This window comes from Brassica napus, chromosome C1, assembly GCF_020379485.1.
Source record: "Brassica napus cultivar Da-Ae chromosome C1, Da-Ae, whole genome shotgun sequence".
NCBI lineage: Eukaryota > Viridiplantae > Streptophyta > Magnoliopsida > Brassicales > Brassicaceae > Brassica > Brassica napus.
Genome location: NC_063444.1, coordinates 30975422 through 30998380, shown reverse-complemented (window position 1 = coordinate 30998380; position 22959 = coordinate 30975422). Strand labels below are relative to the sequence as shown.

The 22959-nt window shown below is 38.1% G+C and overlaps 1 pseudogene; it reads left to right on the top strand.

Moving 5' to 3' along the window:
* Positions 1-15467: 15467 nt before the first annotated feature.
* LOC125579934 lies at positions 15468-16421 on the top strand (annotated as a pseudogene).
* The last annotated feature ends 6538 nt before the right edge of the window (positions 16422-22959 follow it).

The window sequence follows — 22959 nt, the reverse complement described above, 5'->3', positions numbered from 1 at the left end:
GCTATTCGACTTCCAGAGATTCGAAGCAGAACTTCGAGCTGAAGCCTCAGTACTACACACTCGTGTCGCAGCTACCCTACTCTGGGTTACCGCACGAGCATCCTATGGACCATCTGGAGAGGTTCGGGGATCTTATCGCTGCTTATCGTATGGATGGAGTCCCTGAGGACTACCTATTGTGCAAGCTCTTCAAGTATACTCTGACTGGAGAAGCGATGCACTGGCTTAAGCAGCTACCCACATGATCTCTAATATCCTGGGCCGACATCAAGAATGCTTTCTTGCGACACTTCTTCGATGAGGCACGCGCTGAAGACTTGAGGAGAAAAATCGCCACATTCACGCAGGAGACTGGAGAGTCATTCAAAGATGCGTGGATCAGATTCAAGTTCTTCCGGCGAGACTGTCCACACCACGGATCCAATGAAGTGCAACTACTGAGCACTTTCTTCAGAGGTATCGCCTTGAGGTATCAGATGGCTCTTGATACAGCTAGTGAGGGAAACTTCAACACCAGGAATCCGGTGGAAGCTATGAGACTGACTGAAAATCTAGCAAACAGCAGCAACACCAAGAACACTTACTTTGAAAGGAATAAGTCTGTTGCATCCCTAAGGAAGGGGCAGATGGACGAAGTTAGAGCAAAGTTAGATGTAGTTCATGAGCTTCTTAGGAAGCAGGTCTGCTCAGCTGAAGAAGCAGAGACTGTAAACAATGAAGGAGAAGAATATGTGAACTAAATTAGAGGTACTAGATTTCAGAGGTCTGGAAACCAGGGTGGAAACATAAACTTCTATGGCAATGGTCAGAGGAGTAACCAGAGTTCACAGTTCGAGAAACCTTTCAGCAACAACAGGAGAGGCTATGGAAACTCATACTACCAGAATCCTCCACCACAGACTCAGGAAAGCAAGATTGAAGCAATGCTTGACAGAGTTCTGGAAGGACAGAAACAACTCACTGTGGATTTCAATGGGAAGATAGATTCAGCCTACAACAGTCTGAACACAAGAATTGAGACCTTAGGGACTCAAGTAAGGAAGCTTGAAATGCAAGTGGCTCAGACTGGAGACACTGTAAAGAAGCAAGAAGCCTTGGCTAGAGAGGTAGGAGTTGGGAAAGCAAAGCACCACGTGAATGACATCCTAGATGATGATTTCTGGCAGGTGGTGAAGCATGAGAAGCTTGGAGAAGGAGATTTCGAAGTTGAAAGCTCCATGAGCTTCGACGGATCACAATGGTGTCGACCGATGTCAATGGATGCACATCGATCGACAGACCATGACGAAGATCGATCGATAGAATACTCTAAAAATTGATCGATGGCATCTGTTGAATCGGCTGCGGTGTGTAGCGCAGTTCGAATCATGACTCATGAGGAATTCGCAAAAAAACATCCTCACCCACCCTCCCCTTTCTACGTCAAAATCGATCGACCCCATGAGCCAGCCATCGATCGACAAAGAGAGACCGATATCGATCGACCCCCTCACCTCCCATCGATCGACGTGCACCTCTCACATACCGAGTGTGATTACCATCTATTGATCGTAACCGAATCAACGCACTCAGACCACCACCTAAACCTTTAGCAAACCCACCAGAACCTACAACCAACCCTTTAGACACTACACCAGAGCCTATGCAAGTCGATGAGGCAACTGAAGGAAGAAGGTTAAGGAAAAGGAAGGAGAAGATTCCTAAGAACCGTAAGATGGAAGCTAATGAGAAGGAGATGGATGGTTTCACTAAGAGAGTCCTCAGAATCCCATTGGAGAAACATTTTGATGAAGTTTACTACACACACCGGTTGTGGATGTTCTTCAGAGAAACTAAGGAGACTGAGGAGGACATTAGGAGAATGTTTCATTACATCAGGGAAAGGATGAAACTAAGGATCGCATTGAAGAAGAAGAGTGATCCTGGGAAGTTGGCAATACCATGTTTGGCAAAGGGTATTGAATTTCCCCATGCACTTTGTGACACAGGAGCATCAGTCAGTATACTACCTAAGGTTATGGCAGACCAGCTGGGTCTGAAAATAGAGCCCTCATCAGAATCATTCACCTTCGTGGATCTTTCAGGAAGGAGCTCAGGAGGCATCATAAGAGACCTTGAGGTACAGATTGGTAATGCCCTTGTCCCAGTAGATTTTCATGTCCTGGACATCAAGCTTAACTGGAACTCTTCACTTCTGCTTGGAAGAGCTTTCCTAGCTACAGTAGGAGCTGTATGTGACATGAACACCAACAGATTGTGTCTGGCACTGATAGATCCAGACGTCCACTATGACCTAGTTCGAGTTGTGAGACAACATGTCAACGTCGTGGAGCTTGGAAATGATCTTGGCTACATTGCATCATGCCATTGTGGAGCAGAGTACGAAACCGAGTACTCAGAATCGATCGACACTCACACTGTCACATCAATCGATTCCAATGAGTCACCGACGACCGATGAACGCTATCCCACGTCGCTCGACGGGAAGCAACCGGTAGACCAATCCACATTACCAGATCAGTACTATCCAAACTTTGTCTTTCAATAACCCAACAATAGAGGACGTGATGTCTATTGAATAGGCAGTTGGGCAGATAGTGGATTCCATGAAAGTTTTGCAGTGGAGACTGTGATTCTTTCATCCATTGAGGATCCTACTGAGGAGTATGATGAGGATTACTAGAAGGAAAGAGCTACAGAGATTGCAATGCAGGATGAAAGATATTCAATTCACTCCTTCAACAACACGCCTCCACCAACGATCGACAGCGTATACTCAGCATCGGCCGATACCCACCCTCATCCAGCAAAACGATCTTCTGCATCGATCGATATCAAGGCCGCCACCTTCGAAAAGGAAAAAGGGAATATTCCAATTCCAAATAGGTTTACCAATACCTATATAAGGAGTTTTGCACCCCAGAATACTTCTCACAAAACAGAAGCAGAAAAGATGAATGCTCCCACAAATAAATCAGAAGGAACATCCAGAAAGAGCATTCAATCCAGAAACCCTAATTCTCTATTTCCTAAAAAGAATATGAGCATTGATGATGATTTTATAACTCCTGATGAATTTGGTATTTTCAGGGACTCAGATGGCCATGCAAGAGCTATGGATGGAAGGATTCTACAAGTATCCAGAGAGGACATAGCAGATATTCTTCAAGTGGTCAATGGAGCAGACAACTCGTTTATGCAGAAACACAGCATTCCAGACAACAATCCAGCTGTTCCAGACGAAAATCCAAGGGCCAACACAACAGGAATTGGTTCACACCAAATGTGCAGACCTGTTGGCCAAGCATCGATCGACAAGGTTGCTTCTACATCGCTCGACAGGGTAATACCAACGTCGCTCGATACGGAACCTTCACCATCGATCGATAGACATTACGAATGTGGACATCGCGCTTATGACAGCTATGGAGCCAGAAAGTTCAGATGAGAACAGAAGGACGAATATGGTGTCTACAGAGATGAGTCTGGATATGCAAGAAGCGTAGCTGGTGAGATGATCCCTGTTACTAAGGACAACATCAGAAAGATTCTGGAGAGAGCATCCCTATTTGAAGAGAGTCACATATGTCTTCCAGAATATGCCACTTCCTTCACACCTACAAAACTGGCACCAGAGATCTACACCAAGGATGAGATCAATGAGATGGTGACTGGTCTTTGTGGAGCTCAGGAAAAGCTAGGAGATGAACTCAAGACATTGGTAGATGACACCTATCAACCTTTGGACAGAGGTTACAATGAGCTTTTCAGAAGTATGGCAGAGATGAAGACATAGATTGAGAGTATCCAGCACAACCTTGAGAAGGAAGCTGACGACATCACCATCGATCGACGCCAACAAAGCAACATCGATCGACGTCAAGCCACAGACATCCCAGATTCCTGCAGAACCGGAAAGTATGGCAGAGAAGAAGGATGAATGGAAGATCGCATACATCAACACGAGGATTAATGACGTATACAACCCTCTCAACAACAACGTGGAATGGTTGAGCATGAAAATTGATCTGCTACAGCAAGAGCTGGACACCATTCGCATGAATGCTCCACAACCAGCCACATCGATCGATATCTGCAACATCACATCGATCGACTCAAGGTTCGCAGCCATGGAGGATAGGTTAAAATATTATGAGGATATGCACGATCGTTTCACCTCACCTATCATGCGCTACTTGGACACCTTGTCTACACAAATGATGAACGTCTAGAGGGACATTGGTAAGCTTAATGATCAACATGATTTTCAGGAAAAAGGTTCAATATCGATCGATAGGTTCCGCAGGACATCGCTCGACAGCAAGAAACCTACAGAACATCTTCCCTACACAGCAGCATAAGTTGATCAGATCACATCAAAGCTTTACATAGCTATAGACACCTTGGAGGAACGACTTGAGAAGCGATGTGATGACATATATTTTCCATTCGACGTCAAACTCAATGGACTAGGTAGCTAAGCAAAATGGCTATAAAAGGAAGCCAAAGCCATTTAGAGGCAACTTGCATCTCAACACCAGATTTCAGCATCGATCGACAGAGCACACTCCAAATAGATCGATAGTAAAGCACCAGCAACGATCGATAGACACTTGGTGGCATCGATCGATACCGCGTCTACACCAGACGACGAGCAGCTGATACCGAACAACATGGAGTCAATGCAGGAACAACTGAACGAGCTATCAGAATACGCCTACAGAAAGATAGGATGGTATCAGTTCAGCATTGAAGACATCCTAGAAAGGCTACAGAACATCTCAAATGCAGTACAAAAGATGGATGAGAGATGGACCATAAACGATGAGGCCACAAGAAATTTCATTGCAGCTTGGTCCAGAATATGCAGAGATGAGGTGGATGCTTGTTTCCCAACAAGTAACTGTTTTTCCACCAACTAGCCACATACCTCCAAAGTCAAGATATATGACTATAACAAAGCGCTGAGTGGGAGGTAACCCACTATTAGGTAATTTTAATTGGTTTTCTTAGTTACTGGTATTTACTTTCGTTTTCATTCTTTCAGATTTATTGCAAGATCCAAGTAGGAAGACTACCAACATATCGACCGTGGACGAGACGTCGACATCGATCGACACACACTCACACACGACGATCGATGCATACCTATGCGCATCGATCGATTCCCACTCCAGTCAGGTTTATCTTCCTAACTTGTTACATTTGTACTTATGATTTATTTCCACCGTAACTCTGACTATGTTACACTAGGACAGTGTAATTTAAGTCTGGGGGGAGGTTTACCGATATAGTTTATTCTGATTCTTATAAAAAAAAAAGATTTTAATAAATTATGCTTAGCTATGTGAAAGGGACTATGACCTTATTTATACTTGGATATCTAACCACTCTTTAGCACCATTCTAGATTTACTGATTGCAGACAGTACTAAGATGCTAAAGTGGATCAACCTGTCAACTATACACACTTGCCTTGATTGTTTGAAGGAACCAAAGCTGACATCCAATACTAAACCTGACACAATCGCTTATCTTGGGGCTTGGTATACATGAGATCGGATTCTTCAGACAAGTCTGGAAGGTAATGCCTTGTGTAGATTTCATTTATCACATTTGCTCTTTCTATTTCGACCCTAGAGTAGTTAGTTAGTTATAAAAAAAAAATCCGAAAATTATTATTTAAATAGGACTTAGGACTTAGTTAGGTGGAATCTGAACAAGGCTTGGTGGCTAAAACTATTAAGGCTTGCTTCATAAAGATTCCAATAAAAGAATTCGAACGGGACTTGGAGGCGGCAATCTTCAAGGCTCGCTTCACAAAAAATTCTTGGATATAGGTCAAAAAGAAGTGAACATGACTTGGTGGCAACCACCATTAAGACTTGATTCATGGAAGCCTGTCCAATCTTGGTCACTGATCCTGCAATGGAAGCAGACTTTGACTCAAGAGAGAAATTAGAGAGAGAAAAATTAGGAACTAACTTTTACCTGCAGTTCCAGATACTTGTCTGAAAACCCTTGCATCCTGTGATCGATACTCCCAAGGTAAAGCATGCACTTTTATATTTATGCTAAGAAATGAGGTTAGTAGAGGGGAATGTCAGACAGGATTTGTTGAGTTGTAGACTAGTTGAATTTGGTTGCTAAGCTAGGATATTGCATAATGTGCTTTTGTGATTAGGACTTTTTAGATGTGGTTTGCGAAATTGTAGAGGTGATGATTTCTATGTTTTATATCTATAAGTCCCTGCTGTTTTTAAACCTCTTTCAGAGAGACTGCCTGTTTGTTTTGCTTGAGGACAAGCAAAAGGGTAAGTCTGGGGCAGTTGATATACCATCGATTTGACCAATTTTTACCCATGGTATATAAGTATTTTACTATCTATATACTATATATTATGTCCTATTAGGTATGTTTTCAGTTTCAGAAGTATCTTGGAGTAAAGTGATGATTATGGAGCATTTAGGAGCTTAAAAGAGTTTTCATCCGAGCTGACCAATAAAGGTCGATACAAAGAACAAACAATCGATCGATGCACATCCAGTGCCGTCGATCGTTACCGAAGAGAAGCCTCGACGATTGAAGATTATGATCGATCGATGTACATCCTGTACCATCGATCGATGTCGAGACGTGGAAGCGCGACTTTGTTTCAGCCGACTTTAAACCCAAGATTTCACCAAATTACAAGATTACCCCTAACGAGTTATTCACTTAATAGTTATATACTTGCCGAAGCGTTAGGAGGCAAGAGAGTTTTTTTACACACAGTTTTTCTATAGAGTTTTTCAGCCACCATTGTATTCTTAGGAGAGAAGATCATAGAGAGATTTGTGATTGGAACTCCATTGATTCATCTATTCTATTCCATGCAGTTTTATTCTATATTTTGTGTCATGAATTGCTTAGCTATGTCTGAGTAGTTTACTTGTTAGATTCATGGTTCAAATAGGTTAGAGGGATTAGCCCCAACTATAGATTGCTAAGTTGTGGTATTCATTGATTGATTGTTTTTAATGCTTGTTCTAGCTTAGCTAACTAGAATATTGAACCTAGGAATCTGCATGAGTCAAGCATCCTTGACCATCCAGTCCTGAAACTAATCTGTCATATAGGATTTCTAGAAAAAGGCTACCGCTGAACTAGAAAGCTAGTGAGCATTATCAACCTGCGCCTAGGGCTTAACTAGAAGCATCGATCGATATTGTCTTCTGACAATAGAACGATATTTGTGAAAGGTGTATCGATCGATATTTGTGAAAGGTGTATCGATCGATATTTGTGAAAGGTGTATTGATCGATATCCCTATAGGACCATCGATCGACACTTTCTTGTGATCAACAGACGACAGTTGAGATCCAAGATCTAGTTAGTTAACCAGTGAAACATTGCCATCGCTGATCACTGTGTTCAAGGGATTGAGCTCTAATATATCATGCATGCAACTGATAGGCATTTATAGGATTATAATCTCCAACACCTGAATAGAAACCCTGCATCTAATACCTTTCCAATAAGTTACACCCCCATTCATCTTGTTAGTCGAGCAGTAGACCTACTCAATTAGGATTGCTATTTACATTTAAACCATAAAACAACAAACACTTAGAATTAATAATTTAACTAGATTTAATAGGTTCCCTAGCTCCTTGTGGATTCGATCCCTAAGTACTACAATTCAACCTCTTATTTAAGAGAGTAATTCACTCCTTAGGGTAATTTGAGTGGTATCAATCCTCTCAACTGCTTGACTGTTTTAGGACTCGACCAATTCCTCATAGCTTCGGTTTTTTGACCATCTGTTCCCACACCCGCTTGAGAGATTATATGACCCAAATACTCTACTTGCTTCACGCCAAAAGTACACTTCTTACGGTTCACGAAGAGTTTATGTTCTCTTAAGACATGTAACACCTTTTCCAAATGCTGAAAATGAAGCTCCACAGTCTTGCTATACACAAGAATATCGTCAAAGAAGACCAAAACAAACTCTCGTAAGAGTGGCTTGAAGATTTTATTCATGAGAGCTTGGAAAGTGGCAGGAGCATTGGTTAGCCCAAATGGTATAACCAAGAATTTGTAATGACCCTCCACTGTTCTGAAAGCTGTTTTCTCTATGTCTTCTTCACGCATTCTTATTTGGTGATACCCTGACCGCAAATCAAGTTTTGAAAACACCTTTGCACCATTAAGTTCATCCAAAAGCTGGTCAATTACTGGAATTGGATACTTATCAGGGACCGCTGATCTATTTAAAGCTCTATAGTCCAGACAAAGTGAAACCCTCCATCCTTCTTTTTGACTAGTAGTACTGGACTCGAGAAGGTGCTTACACTTGGTCGTATAATCCCAGAAGTTAACATCTCACTGACTGTTTGCTCCATTACTTCTTTCCTTGTGTGAGGGTATCTATATGGATGAAAAGATACTTCAGATACTCCAGGAACCAAAGTGATAGAATACTCCTTTCCCATGAGAGTTGGTAAGCCTTCAGGCATTGCAAAAATATCTTCATATCTGTTTAACCATGTCTGGAGTTTTTCTTCAATTTCTGGTACTGGTGATGTTGCTGCAGCTGTGAACAACTGCACTTCTCTACCAATGTGTCCACCACTACAGTTAGGAGGCAATGACCTGAGGGAGAGAGGCATGCTATGCAACTCCGGATCTCCTAACAACGTGACCCTCATCCCTTGATAGACAAATGTGAGTTCCTGATGCTTCCAGTCAACTTCACATCCGCCTAACGTTTCCAGCCATTGCACACCTAATATAACATCCACACTTCCCAGTTCTGAGGAGATAAAGTCAGATGTGAAGTTTGTATTATTGAGAACGAATTGTACTACTCGGCAAACTCCAAAAGCCTCCACATTAACTCCATTCCCTAACAACACATCCAAGCTACAAGCTGCAGAAACTTTCAAATGTAGCTTTTCCAAAATGGATGGTGAAATAAAGTTGTGGGATGCTCCGCTATCAAGCATGACACTTATCTCCTTCTGATTGATTCTCCCTCTCATCTTCATTGTTTTTGGAGATTCAATCCCAAGAAAATAGTTATATGATAGAGTCATTAACTCTTGCTGTTCGTTGGTTTCGGCGAAACAGAACTGATCTTCTTCTTGATCCAACACTTCCATTTCCAATCCTTTAACCACTGTGATGATACATAGTTCCTTCAACGGACAGTCATGTGTACGAGACCACGGCGCTTTACACTTGAAACACAACCTATCTCTTCTCAATGCATCCAACTCCGCATCAGAGTATTGTTGTCTTGCTCTATGCGTCTGCGGCTTTGATACAACTACCTGTTTACTCCCACTCGCTTCCATTCGATTCGTATCATGCATCACAGTCGTCGTGCTTGTATATGGAGCCTTGTTATAGTTGGAACTCTTGGTATAATGTTTCTCCGTTCCTTTCTTTGGTGCTGAACTGACCACTTCACAAAACATACTTGTATCCATCTTCAAAACTGCTGCAATACAATTCAGAAGACCTTGAGGATCTTTCATCCTGATAACTTCTTTCATCTCTCTATTCAATCCCAAGTAAAAAATTATCTCCAATAAATGATCCGCTAAACCAGGAACCTGAGCTGATAAATCTTTGAACTCTGATACATAATCAGTCACATAACCTGTTTGTCGCAGAGCAAAAAATCTCGTAGCTGGCTCATCCTCTATTGACTTAGCAAAACGCAACATCACTCTGTCCTTAAAGTCATCCCAGCCAACGGAACCTCCTCGTTTCATCACCCACGCAAACCATCTTTTCATTTGACCTTGTAGGCATAACGATAATACATCGATCTTCTCTCTATCTTCGTATTGCCCCAGAGTAAAATAATTCTCCACATCAACAATCCACTCATACGCTCAACTTCCATCAAAATTCGGTAGCTCAATCTTCTTCAACATTTTATCTCTACTCGCAATATTCATACTCACAGATCGATATCCTAGCGGAAAACCCTGGTTTCATTCCAATGGAGTAGTATGTACCTGATCTTGATCTTGCGAGGATTCTGGTTGTGAAAATCGAGCTAGATGAGCTTCAACCTCTGCCGCTGGCTGTTTTCCCACCATCGTCATAAACGATCTGAAGTCATAGCTAATCGACGCCATAGATACTCGAAATTCAGATCTCATCGTCTCCATCGACGATTCGATTGAAGATAAATGAGTACTGATCGCTTTGATATCTTCCATCTTCGCATCGTTCGCCTCGTTTAGCCTCGTCAAACCTCCAATCGCAAAATTTAATTCTGCTCTAGCTCGTGTATCAAATTCGTCATAATCATCTTGAAATCGAGGCTGAACAAGAGTCGAATTCGTTGACATCGTCGCGTTGCTTTGAACTTTTCACCGCACCACTGATAGAGTTTAGATATGCGAAACTCTAAGAACTCTTGTAAACTTCACTTGTAATTTCAATAGAAATGAACAAAACTTTGAGTATGAAACAAACTAGACTCTCATGGCGAATCCAGCTTGAATCATCGTTCTCATGGCGAACGAGAGAGATAGACTCATAGCGTCTAAACAATCAACATCAAAACATAATCTCAACAGAATGAACAACAAACTATTAGTAAAGAGACGATGACTCATAATGGCAAAGACTCTTTCTCCATCCGCAGGTTTTCTTCTTCATTTAACTTGCAATCCAACGTCTCCAGCCACGTCATTCTTACTCTGTTTCTCAACTCTATTATTCTTCTTCCTCACGTAAGCCTTATGATACCTATCACTCTGCCACAGACGCTTCTGTTGCTACCTCGTCTGCGTTAGATTTAGCTTGGGAATAAGCTTTGTGTGGCTTTTTTTAGTTTATTTGGTATATTCGAAGTGCCCTGAGGATTTTTATCCAAGTACATGCCCATGAGGGTTTTTATCCGAATAAATTGTTTCTCAATGCTTTTACTTTTACATGTTTTGGGTTTTCACGTTTTTACCAAGTCTTTTCGAAAGTATATATATTTACAACGCCAAATGCAGGAAGACATGGCTTACTTCCGGGTTAAGTTAGGTGAAAAATGTGGTTTGGCTTACCCTATTGTGAGCGATACGACTTATCATATACCTACGTGAGCGTTATTATGATGCTTGGTTGTGTCCGTCTATCTCAAGTGCTTGCGGACGAAGGTCCTACTAGTTTAAGCTCACGCGGGGTGCAATGAGTGGTCTAAATGATGCTTCTCATAACAAAGGTATCGTATCACGAAGGCACCTATGGGCGATGCACACATTAGATCAATAGTCGCCTAGGGCGCCGATGTAAAGAGCTGATGAGCTCTAAGCCAAGGGGCTTGTAAATGTTCAATATTTGTGAGTGATGAGAGCTAAGGAGATTGGTGAGCATAGGATTTTGTATGGCTTGATCCGTAGGTTGTATGAAGCTTGTTTGTTCAAATAGCTTGTTTATTAGTTAGAGCTAAAGTTCTTTTTTTTTGCAACAGACATAATTTTTATTTTATTATAGTTGTGCCAAGAATGGATTGTCTACGTACCTAGAATGGGATCAAACCTTGCAGTTGTTCACTTTATCTATTTTGACATCCGTTACACTATGCTTTGATTATGTCAACTCGGCATGGGCCTTTCACTGAGCTCGACATGGGTCTTGGACTAATTTGGGCCTATTTTTTCTAGTAGGTCTGTAGGAATTTGATATGGGTTCTTGGACCAGGTAAGGAGCGGGTGAAATCCGCCTCCAACACTTTACTTGGTTCCAAATTATGAGTGATTGTCCATCGACGTTGCATTTCATCCATCCATCCAGTGGTCTTTTCCAAATCTTTTGTTGGCTTTCTGCAATCGCATGTGTTTAATTATATATTGAATTATGTTGATGAGAATTATTATCAACCCATTCTTTTACATCAGCGCCCGAGCTGTTGTATTAGCTTTCTCCAAGGAGTATTGTTTTTTTTGAAATATCAAAATGTTTCTACTCTTCCATAATCTCTAAAATTTCCTAACAGAATATTAATAATGAGCTAACCTTATAAATGAACTTCACAGTAGACATTCTTGAAGCTTTTCCTCCAAAGTGGTATTAAGGTTGTTTATTATTGCATTTGATATGCCTAAAGCCCTCCGAATGGTGCAGATGCAAGGTCTGAAGAACTGAGAACCAAGACTCTACTATTTCTCAAGGTTTAATGAAACTATAATTCCCTGACTGTTACGGCTAATGGGCCTCCCAAGCCTGCTCTCTGGGTCAGTGGTCCCCATTCCCCGACCATTAGTCATGTTAGTACTAGGAATTTGACTCATTATCCGCGGGCTTCGCCCCGTTTGACCCGCCGCGGGGCAGGTGTGGATCGAGTGATTTGAAATTAATAATTTTTATTATTATTGATATTATCCGCGGGTCTAGCGGATCACCCGCGGGTTTAGGCGGGGCGGTGCGGATTTCATATTTTCTTCTTGTTGGTCAAGCGGGTCAAATTTTTTGAGTCAAAAAAATCACTCAGCCCGCGGGTTGGCAGGTCAAGCGAGGTGAGTTTGACCCGCAACCCATCCCTAAGTCATGTTTACTGATCATGCAATCACTTGAGCTTTCCCCGTGCTTTGGCCTCACTCGCACGATATCGTGAATCTCCTTCTCTTTTCTGATTCACCTACTTCTCTCAAGACACTTGAAAATGATGAATCCTTACTACACTGATATGAAGCACCACAAAAAAGAACGCGATTAGCTATTTTACATGGCGGACACACACTATGGCATGCCAAAAAGTGTGTTTGTCATATAGGGAGACCGGCGAGTAAGGAAGGTGATACTAAGTATGCAAAAAATTTAATGTGAAAATAAATGATTACAGTTTGTTTCATATGAAAATTGTTAACTACATTTACAAATCCTATGCTCTCTTCTCCATAATGATAGCTTTCCCGTTCGAATATGTTGTTTTCAAGCTCTCGAAGACGAGTTGACTAAGTTAAACAATGACGCTGGCAACGAGGTAAAGTGTCAAATTCAGATGCAAGTGAAACTATATGAAGAATTCGCGTTTGCTTTTTTTTCACGAGAATTCAAAGTTTTTTTCACAAGAGTTTGTCTTCTCTATTTCTTCTTATCGAAAAGTCATTTTTGTAATGTGGTTTGTTTTCTTCTTTCGCGTCCTTTTTTTCTTAATTGTATTTTTTGCCACAATTAACGTCGAATAAAATATTTATATATTATATAGAGATACGAGACACGACCCTCCCAAAATCGACTTTAAGTGACACGACAAAAAGGAACATCACTCTTTACCAAATTGAAATTAAGATCTGAGGAGTTTACGAGAAATTTACTCTCTTTTTTCTTCGTTTATGCTAGTTATTCCTAGTTTCATAAAGAGAGTTAGGGATTGATTGTTGGTGTTGTTACTTTAGTTTTTGTTTTAGAAAATAGGTTGTGGATTTTTTTGCTTTGACTTTAATTTTTTTGTTCTGAATTTATTTCAAAGCACTAATTAAACGAAATATAGAAAATTTGATTTTGAGAGGTAACATATTTCTTTTTCTAATTTGTTTTGCTGTAAATTTATTTTTCAAAAGGTAAAACATGATTACTTTATAAAAATGCTTTTAAAACAAAAATGGTTGTGCAAAGCACCTATAGTCATTCCCAATCAACCACTTAGACTACAAGCAATGGCCTTGTTGAAAAATAATTTCAATTGTTGAATAGCGACATTGAGGATGTTGAATAATTGAGGAAAAGTGACACGGATAAAATCTAGTTGAATTTATTCAACCGGTTGAGAAAAAAAAAATGTGGGATCTACATAGTTGTTTTGGCTCATTCTCAGCCACACAAAATGATTGAAGTTCTCGAAATTGTTTTTTGCTTAAAAAACAAAATAACCAATTGGTGCAAGTGTCACCACACTATTAGCTGTTCAGATTTTATAAAAAATTTATCTCATCCAAAATTTTGAGATCAATTATCTTATATCAAATAGTATAATTTTATAAAATAAATTATATCAAAATTGAACACTTTTCATACTCTATAAATAGATACTTGGTTCATTTAGTTTGGACATAGAAAACAAAATCCGTTTTTGACAATAATATTGCTATTATTCTCTTTTGTGTCAAAAATGGATCAAAACAATAATCATTTGAATACTCAAAACTCCACAAATTATCCTTCCAATTATCAAAATCACAACAATTACCAGTTTCAAAATCAATCTTTCAACCAAACCCAAAATGTACCAAATTTTAGTTTTCCACTAAATTTTTCTATGGTTTTATATGTTACAAACTATTGTCCATACTATGGATCAGTGATGCCATATTTATTTCCCCCACCTACTTATTATTCTACTTTCATGGGTAATGTAAATATTCTAAATGTTATAACAATTGAATTTCCTGGATTTTCTAAACAAGGTAAAAAAACAAAGTAAAGCCGCATCCTTGGAATCGGTCGACGAAGAATTGAAAGAATTCAAACAATTCAAGGAGCAATAGTTGGAACGACTGAAAAAATAGCTATAAGGCAAGAGGAAGCGAACCAACTAATGAATGAAAGGACTCAATCAAAAAAATAAAGATGTTTTGAAGTTAAGTGAAAAGAACATCTCGATGACCGAAGCAAAGAGTTGTTAGAGAAGTTGACCCATGATTTATTTGGAAATTAGTAGACCCAAGATGTTTAATAATGTGTTTGTTTCTTTTTGTTTTATGCGTTAATAATGTCTGTCTGATTTTTATGCTTTAATAATATGTTTTTTTGTTTTTTTCGCTTTAATCATATATTTTGTTTCTTTATACTTTAATAAGTATATTGATCCAATCCGTGACCATTTGTGCAAATCAATGAGTAATGTCTCTTTATACTTTAATAATGTGTATGTTCTTTTCAAGTTTCATACTTTTGTTTGTATTTAATTCGTGACTTTCAGATTTTGTAAGAGTATCCAATCATTATCTATTATTTATGTCATTCTAATGTTTGTTTGTATTCCATAAATTTCAACCATGCAATTTCTTATAAATGAAAACTCATTTTTCTACATAACCAATAACACAAATCTCATCTTACTAAAAAGTCAATGGATCATTCTGATATTGAAGCCTGCAAAAAGCAGTGTGAGATCGAAGAGAGGTATATTGTAAACCGATTTAGAGAGCGCAGAAAAAAATATTTAGGAAGAACATGCATCTCTTAACAAAAGAAAATATTTCAAGAGAGATCATGTAGCAGCAAATCAAAGGATGATCGATGACTATTTTGTCAATCAACCTACATACGATAAAGCAATGTTTCGTCAGCGATTTCGGATGTGAAAACATGTTTTTCTCCAGATCGTTGGGGACCTATCAAGCAGAGACAACTACTTCATCCAACAAGTTTACGAAGAAAATAAAGAAGACATATCTCCACTAGCATAATGCACTAGTTCAATGTGAATGTTAAGATATGGTGTTGTTGACGATGCGGTCGCGAATATAACAAAATTGGAAGTACTACATTGTTCAAGTGTTTGCGTCGATTCTTTAAAGGGGTCATGCAATTGTATGAGCAAGTCTATCTCAGAGCTCCAACTCAAGATGACTTGCAAATAACTTTGCATGTTAGTGAAATGCGAGGGTTTTCAGGACTGATCGAAAGTATTGATTGCATGCATTGGGAATAGAAAAATTGTCCAATGGTGTGGGAAGATGAATTTACAAGGGGAGATAAGGGAACCACCATTGTTATTCTTGAAGCTGTTGCATCTTATGATATATGGATTTGGCATGCATTTTTCGGATGTCCATGCACACTAAACGATAAAACATTCTAGATCATTAGCCGATGTTTAATGATGTTGAACAAGGAAATACACCAAAAGTGAACTTTTTCGTCAATCAACGCCCGTACGATAAGGTATATTATTTTGTTGATGGTATCTATCCTTTCTATCCAACTTTCATTAAATCAATCTGACTTCCTCAAAGTGAACCCATATAAGTTATTTGCAAAACATCAAGAAGAATGTCGAAAGGACATCAAACGTTCATTTGGAGTGTTACACGCTCAATTCAAAATCATTTGTGAACCAGTTCGCATGTAGGACTTATCCGATTTGGCTATAATCATGTGGTCATGTATCGTATTGCATAATATGATTGTTGAGGATGAACGAGATACATATACTCAAAATTTGACCGATTATGATCAATTTGAGGCAAGTAGTTCTAAAACACCACATCCATTTTTAACTGAGGTGTTACCCGTATTTGCAAATGATGTGCGTACTAGATCTGAATTACGTGATTCAAATGTACATCACGAATTACAAGCAGATCTCGTCAAACACATATGGGCAAAATTTGGAATGTTCCAAGGTTACAAAAACTTTAAATTTCTGTGTGTGATAAGAGTTTTCTTGTTTAAATTGAGTCAATTGTACCATTAAGTTATATGTTTTTATTTGTTGTTTTATGTATTTGTGTTGTGTGTAAATATGAATTTTCGTAAAGTAATTTGTTTTAATGATATTTATTTTAGTATTATTTTTAAACTAATTATTTATGAATATAAATTAAAAATTAATTATTTAAGTTAATTACATCCAAATTATTATTAATATGTAGTTATTAAACTAAAAATGAATTAAAATGGTGGGATATGGTGTTGAATTGTATTAAACAAAACTTCTGTAGGAGGTGAAAAATGTGTGGGATCATATCACATGTACTTCAAAAAAAAAAGTTTTGTCTTCCACAAAAAAAAACCGTCAGCAATTGAAAGCAAGGTGTGTGTGTTTTTATCTTGTTGAAAGCTACACTTGAATTTTTGTTTTTCAACACTTGTATAGGTGTGGAATTTTTTTATACTGTAGAATAATGTTTATAATTTTAGTGTTGTGCACATATATTACTTTTATAACGTATAAATATACACATGTTGTATTTTAAAGTTACTATACGTACATGTTGTTTCATGGTCTAGGCTCTGTATAATGGTTTTCTAAATGAATCCCTCATTTTTTCTTTCTTTTTTTCTATATTTTAAAATGCATACTTATATATTCTAGTATTTGTGTATTTTATCAAAAATAAAAAAAAATGCCGAGTCCGCAAGATCTTACCCAACCAACGATCAAGGTATGAATACATAAAAACAATAATTAAAATTACTTTGTTTGGGTTTGTATTGTTTATAATTTTATATATTTATTTGTTTCTTTTGATTGTTAGCCAAAATTGTTTTGGACACATGAAATGAGTCATGAGATGTTAGTATTAGCTAATGGTGAAAAAGATAAAGGATATTGGAAATGAACGTTTTAATGAGATAGGAAGACAAAACATTCGAGCATGATTTTCTAAGAATTTTTGTTTTGACTAACCTTGGGGTGAAATTAAAAGTTGTCTTGAACATTTACGAAAGCAGTATGATATATATATAAATGTGTAACAAAAAATGCGACAGGGTTGAGTTCACTAAATTTGGTTAGATTGATATGAGCACGGATTGGTGGGATCAGTTGATTAAGATACTTTTCAACAAGCTAATGTGTAAATAAATCTTTTATCACTTTATAATTTTTTCTTCAATTTATAATTTTAATTTGTTTGTAGATGTGTCCAGAATTTACAAAAAATTGTGTTCATCCTTTACGTGATATTCCACTGTTTAATTCTTTAAACCATAAAGTTACAATCTTTGTCAGTGAAGGTTGGCATCATCAAGAAGGACTGAGCCAACTTCCTCAAAAATAGAATCCCAAGAAGATGAAGCTGATGAGATATCACCTCCAGCAAATAGGCATGCAGCAGCAGATAGTCAAAAGACTCACAAACCACATGGTTCCAAGCAGATAGTCAAAAGACTCACAAACCACATGGTTCCAAAAGAGCACATGAAGAAAAACCTTCCAGATCGATATCTTCTCGGAAAAGACCCAACTCAGATCATTGGGATCGTATCACATGTACTTTAGAAAATCAAGAGAGGTTTTGGTCAGCAGGTCGAAAAACATTTGACTCTTTCAACCCATTTAATACTTCTATATGCACGAGAAATTACTGAAGATGTCAACGCTAGATCATGAAAGCGAGCTATACTATTTAGCCAGCAACGACAGTGGTCATCAAATTTTTATGATGTTACCGAATTAGCAACAAAAAAATAAAATATCTAGAAAGAGCCACAGTTGTCGTCAAATTTTATATTTTATATTTTTTGGACTGGTGTTTTTTTATCTACATGGCTTTATTCTTTTGTAAAAATATGTTTTAATTTATGTGAGTTTAGTCAACTCTATTGTTCTCTTGATTACATGTGGTCAACCTTTATTAACGTGTATCATAATTTCACTTATATATATTATTTGTTTTGCAGAAAGTTGCCATAGAATTTAGCAAAAATGTATTTGAAATAATTAATTTATTGGTCGAAAGCGAACAACTTGATCCATACGGTGATAGACAATTGATGAGAATAGACCGAAGTCGTGGATTGCATCATACAATGCAAATGATTAATGGTTCTGGCATAGAGACCTATGAAACATTGCAAATGAAGCACGACACTTTCATACGTTTATGTGCTACTTTGAGGGATAATTATCAACTTAAGCAGTCATGTGAGTGTTCATTAGAAGAAGCAGTAGCAATGTTTCGCAAAACACTTCGACATGATGAAGTACAACGAGAAATTGCTAAAAACTTTCAGCGTGCCAAGAAACTGTGAATAGAAATTTTATGGAGGTACTAGATATTGTACTTCTTCTGTCCAAGGATACTTTAAAGCCTGGTCATGATGAATTTCAGCAGACTAACAATCGTTTTTTCTTCTAATAAGAGTTATTAGCCTCATTTTTGTGGTTGTATCGGAGCTCATGATGGTACTCATGGGTCGGTAAGGGTTAAAAGTGACCAAAATAGAGATTTTGGAATGTGAGAATGCTATTCGCTTCGATGAACATGCTCGCGATTTGCAATTTGGATATGAAGTTCATATATGAACACATTGGAACTCCTAGTAGAGCGCATGATACCAAAGTTCTTACTTATTGTGCGCAAATGACACATTTTTCTGACACCTCCTGAAGGAAAATATTTTGTTGTTGATTCTGAATATCCAAACAGAAAATGTTATTTAGCACCATACCGTAGAACTAGATATCACCTACATCGGTGGGGTGATAGAACACCTAATAGTGCAAGTGAGTGGTTTAACAAACACAATTTGTTTATATGTTCGGTGATTGGACTTACTTTGGTGTGTGGAAGGCAAAATGGCGATTTCTGAAAAAAAAGAGGGCACAATATAATATACAATCACAATTCAAAATTGTTGTTGCGACGATGGCGCTTCATAATTTTATATGTGAGTCAGCCACAAAAGATGATGATTTTGATGAAGATGAAGGAATGGAAGAACAAGAATTGAATCCGCCAAATCCACTAGATGTACCTGAAATTGAAGTCACTCGTTATGAATCCACAGTAGATGTTTACATGACAGGAGTCTGTAACTCCATTGCATAAAGTATTTGGGCTGCTCAATAATTTTTTAGCTAACCTTGTTTTGTATGAATTTTATAGTGGTTGAGAAAGTGTTTACGTGATTTTTTTCTTTGTTTTTCATTAGTTGTTTTAATTATTATTATGTATATTTTAGTAATGTTATATTTTAAATGTTACAGTTTTACCCATCATATAAGTGCAGTACAATTTAGAAATCATATTGCTTCTACTGCTTACTGCTACTCCTTCTACTAATGCTCTGCCAATCAAGGCCTTAAAGAGTTCGAAACTTAAGTTTGAGACATGAAAACGAAAATGAGTTTTAACAAAGAGGAAAAGTTCAATAATAAGAGGATAGTACTTGAGATCTGAAATTGTGTTTAGTGTAGAGGTTTTTAGAGTAACCCAGTTTAATGAGATGGGTTATTGAATGGATGAATATTATTGTAACATCCCAAAATCTGATATATGAAAAGGCTTAAGATGATTGATTTGGATACTCATGTCACCAAAGTTGACTTACCTTTTCTGTCACACATCCATTTAGAACTCAGAGTTAAGCGTGCTTGGGCCGGAGTAGTAAATGATGGGTGACTTATCGGGAAGTGATTCGCGATACCGTGCGAGTGAGACCAAAACACGGAGAAAGGTCATGTGGTGATTGCAGGGCCAGTAGACAAGACTCTAGAGCCTTGAAAAAATTAATGAACCGACCATCGGATGGGATGGGCTCCACATGCCGAGAGAGCAGACGTGGGTGGCCCATTAGCCGTGGACGGTTGGGGTGTAACAATTGCACAGACAATTTTGTAAGTATCATGAACTCTCTAAATTTTGATGTATTCATTTTTCACTTGAAATTAAAGTAAAAATGAATTTCATAGTAGAAAAAAATAAAATAATTCATAATAAAATAAAATATTTTATCTCATGAATACCAATGAAGGTCTTTTACATTTCCACTACTACTCCACCAAAAGTGGGCAATTGCACTATTCCTCTTTCTTGTCACCGTCTTGGGTAGTCGGTAGCATGACATAACATGGTTAGGCACTACAGATGCCACTGATTTATGTAAAACCTCTTTTCCTCCTTTCATGAGATACCAAACCATCCACCCATTAACTTTAGTATTAACTCTTTCATTAAAAAAAAACCAAAAATTTGGATTTTGGACCCTCCCAGACTCTCTGGAATGCCTAGATAGAAACGACTGGTTATGTCTATTATTAGATATATTAATATATTACAATATTTAATATATTATAATATTTTAATATGGCTTTATTGGCTTAGCAACTTTGGCGCCTAATCGAGAAGCATGATTCTCTATTTGCTAGAGTTTTTAAGGGAATATATTATAGGAATCCAATCCTTTGGATCCAATTAAATCATATTTGCCATATTATGGATGGAAAGTATGGTTTCAGCTCGATCTCTGGTTACTAAAGGGATAATCAAAATAGTGGGTACAGATCGGTCCATTTCAGTTTGGAGTGATCCTTGGGTTCCTGCTCATCGCCCGAGGTCACCACTACCGAAATTTCAAAATCAGCTTCTTAATCATTCACTTACTGTAGAGAATCTCATTAATCTTGTGGATCATACTTCACTACAGGAAATTGAGGTATTTATAGCAGTGCATTATAGCGTTTATTTATGTTGTGTTATGTTTAAGTTTTTAATAGCGTTTCATTTTTGGGAAACTCTACGAATAGGTCGTCTTTAAAAAAAATGGTGACGCGTAGAAAAATTGGAAGCGCAAATAAAAAAATTGACCCGCTTAACACTTAGTGAAATTTTTACTCTCCCTCTCATCTCACTTAGAGAAATTGTTCTTTCTCGAGTTTCAAGAACTTTATCGAGAAAATTGTTGGGGTGAAAACGAGAAGAGATTTCTTAATTGGTTCATTGTTTCTCTACTTTTGATCCATTTCGATCTGCTCTATTTGTAATCGACAAGAATTTCAAAATCCGCCGAAGATCAAAACCTAGATTTATCAAGTACGCGAAGAAAGTGTTCGATTGAAGGTTTGTATTTGTCTCTGGCTTATCGATTTCATTGTAGATTTAGGGTTTAGAAACTATAATTGGGGGGTTATTGTTTGTTTCTGTTTCAATTTGTGGCTTATTGTTTGTTAATTTTGTTTCACTATTTCTGTGACTAATTTCAATACTTTCTGATTGGTCTGGGAGCTGTTACGGTGTTCTTGTAATGGATGTCATGGGTTTGGCTTCCGAGGTATGAACTTGTCTACAACATTCTCTCAAAATCTTGAACTTGACTACAACTTTCTGTGCTAATCAAACGTTAATCGTTTTATAAATTTACAGGGCATGCACTGAGTATGAGGAAGGTGCACATGCTTTTGTGTATGCATCGGCAAAGAGATTGGGGAATCCTCTGCAGATGTTCTGTCCTTGTATCGATTGTCGGAACGTGTGTCATCAAACCATAAGCACAGTACTGGATCATTTGGTAATTAAAGGAATGGATCACAAGTACAAGAGAAATGCTTGTTGGAGTATCCATGGAGAGATGAGGACTGAGAAAACAGTTGATGATCAACGTCCTGAGTTAGAAACATATGAGTTGTTTAGATCTGCCTTCTTTGACAATGAAGACAATTCAGAATCTTCGAATATGGATGGAGAACAGCCTGAAGTTGTTGGAATTGAAGAAGAACTTCAGTTTAAGAAGAAATTAGAGGATGCAGACTCCTCTATACCCGGAATGCAAAAACTACACCAAAGTTGCAGCAATTATGGGTCTCTACCGCATCAAAGTTAAGAGTGCGATTTCTGAGAATTACTTTGATCAGCTTTTAAGTATGGTTCATGACATGCTTCCCAACGGTAATGTGCTTCCAACATCAACATCTGAGGTAAAGAAGTTCTTGAAGATATTTGGTTTTGGATATGATGTCATCCATGCGTGTAAGAATGACTGCATTCTTTACCGGAAAGAGTACGAGGAGATGAGTAGCTGCCCAAGATGTGGGGCTTCAAGATGGGAGGTTGATAAGCATTCTGGTGAGACAAAGAATGGGATTCCAGCAAAGATACTCAGGTATTTCCCTATAAAAGAAATATTCAAGAGGATGTTTAGATCAGAGATGATGTCTAAGAATTTGCAATGGCATTTCAGTAACGCTTCTGAAGATGGAACAATGAGACACCCGGTTGACTCATTGACATGGGCTCAGGTCAATGCTAGATGGCAACTTTTCGCACCTGAACCAAGAAACCTAAGACTTGGTATATCTACAGATGGGATGAACCTTTTTTATATCCAAAATACCAAGTATAGCACCTGGCCAGTCTTGTTAGTGAACTACACTATGCCTCCCACGATGTGTATGAAGTCAGAGAACATAATGGTAACCCTTCTGATACATGAACCAACTGCACCAAGTAACAACATCGATGTTTATCTTGCTCCTTTGATTGATGATCAGAATGATTTGTGGAATGAAG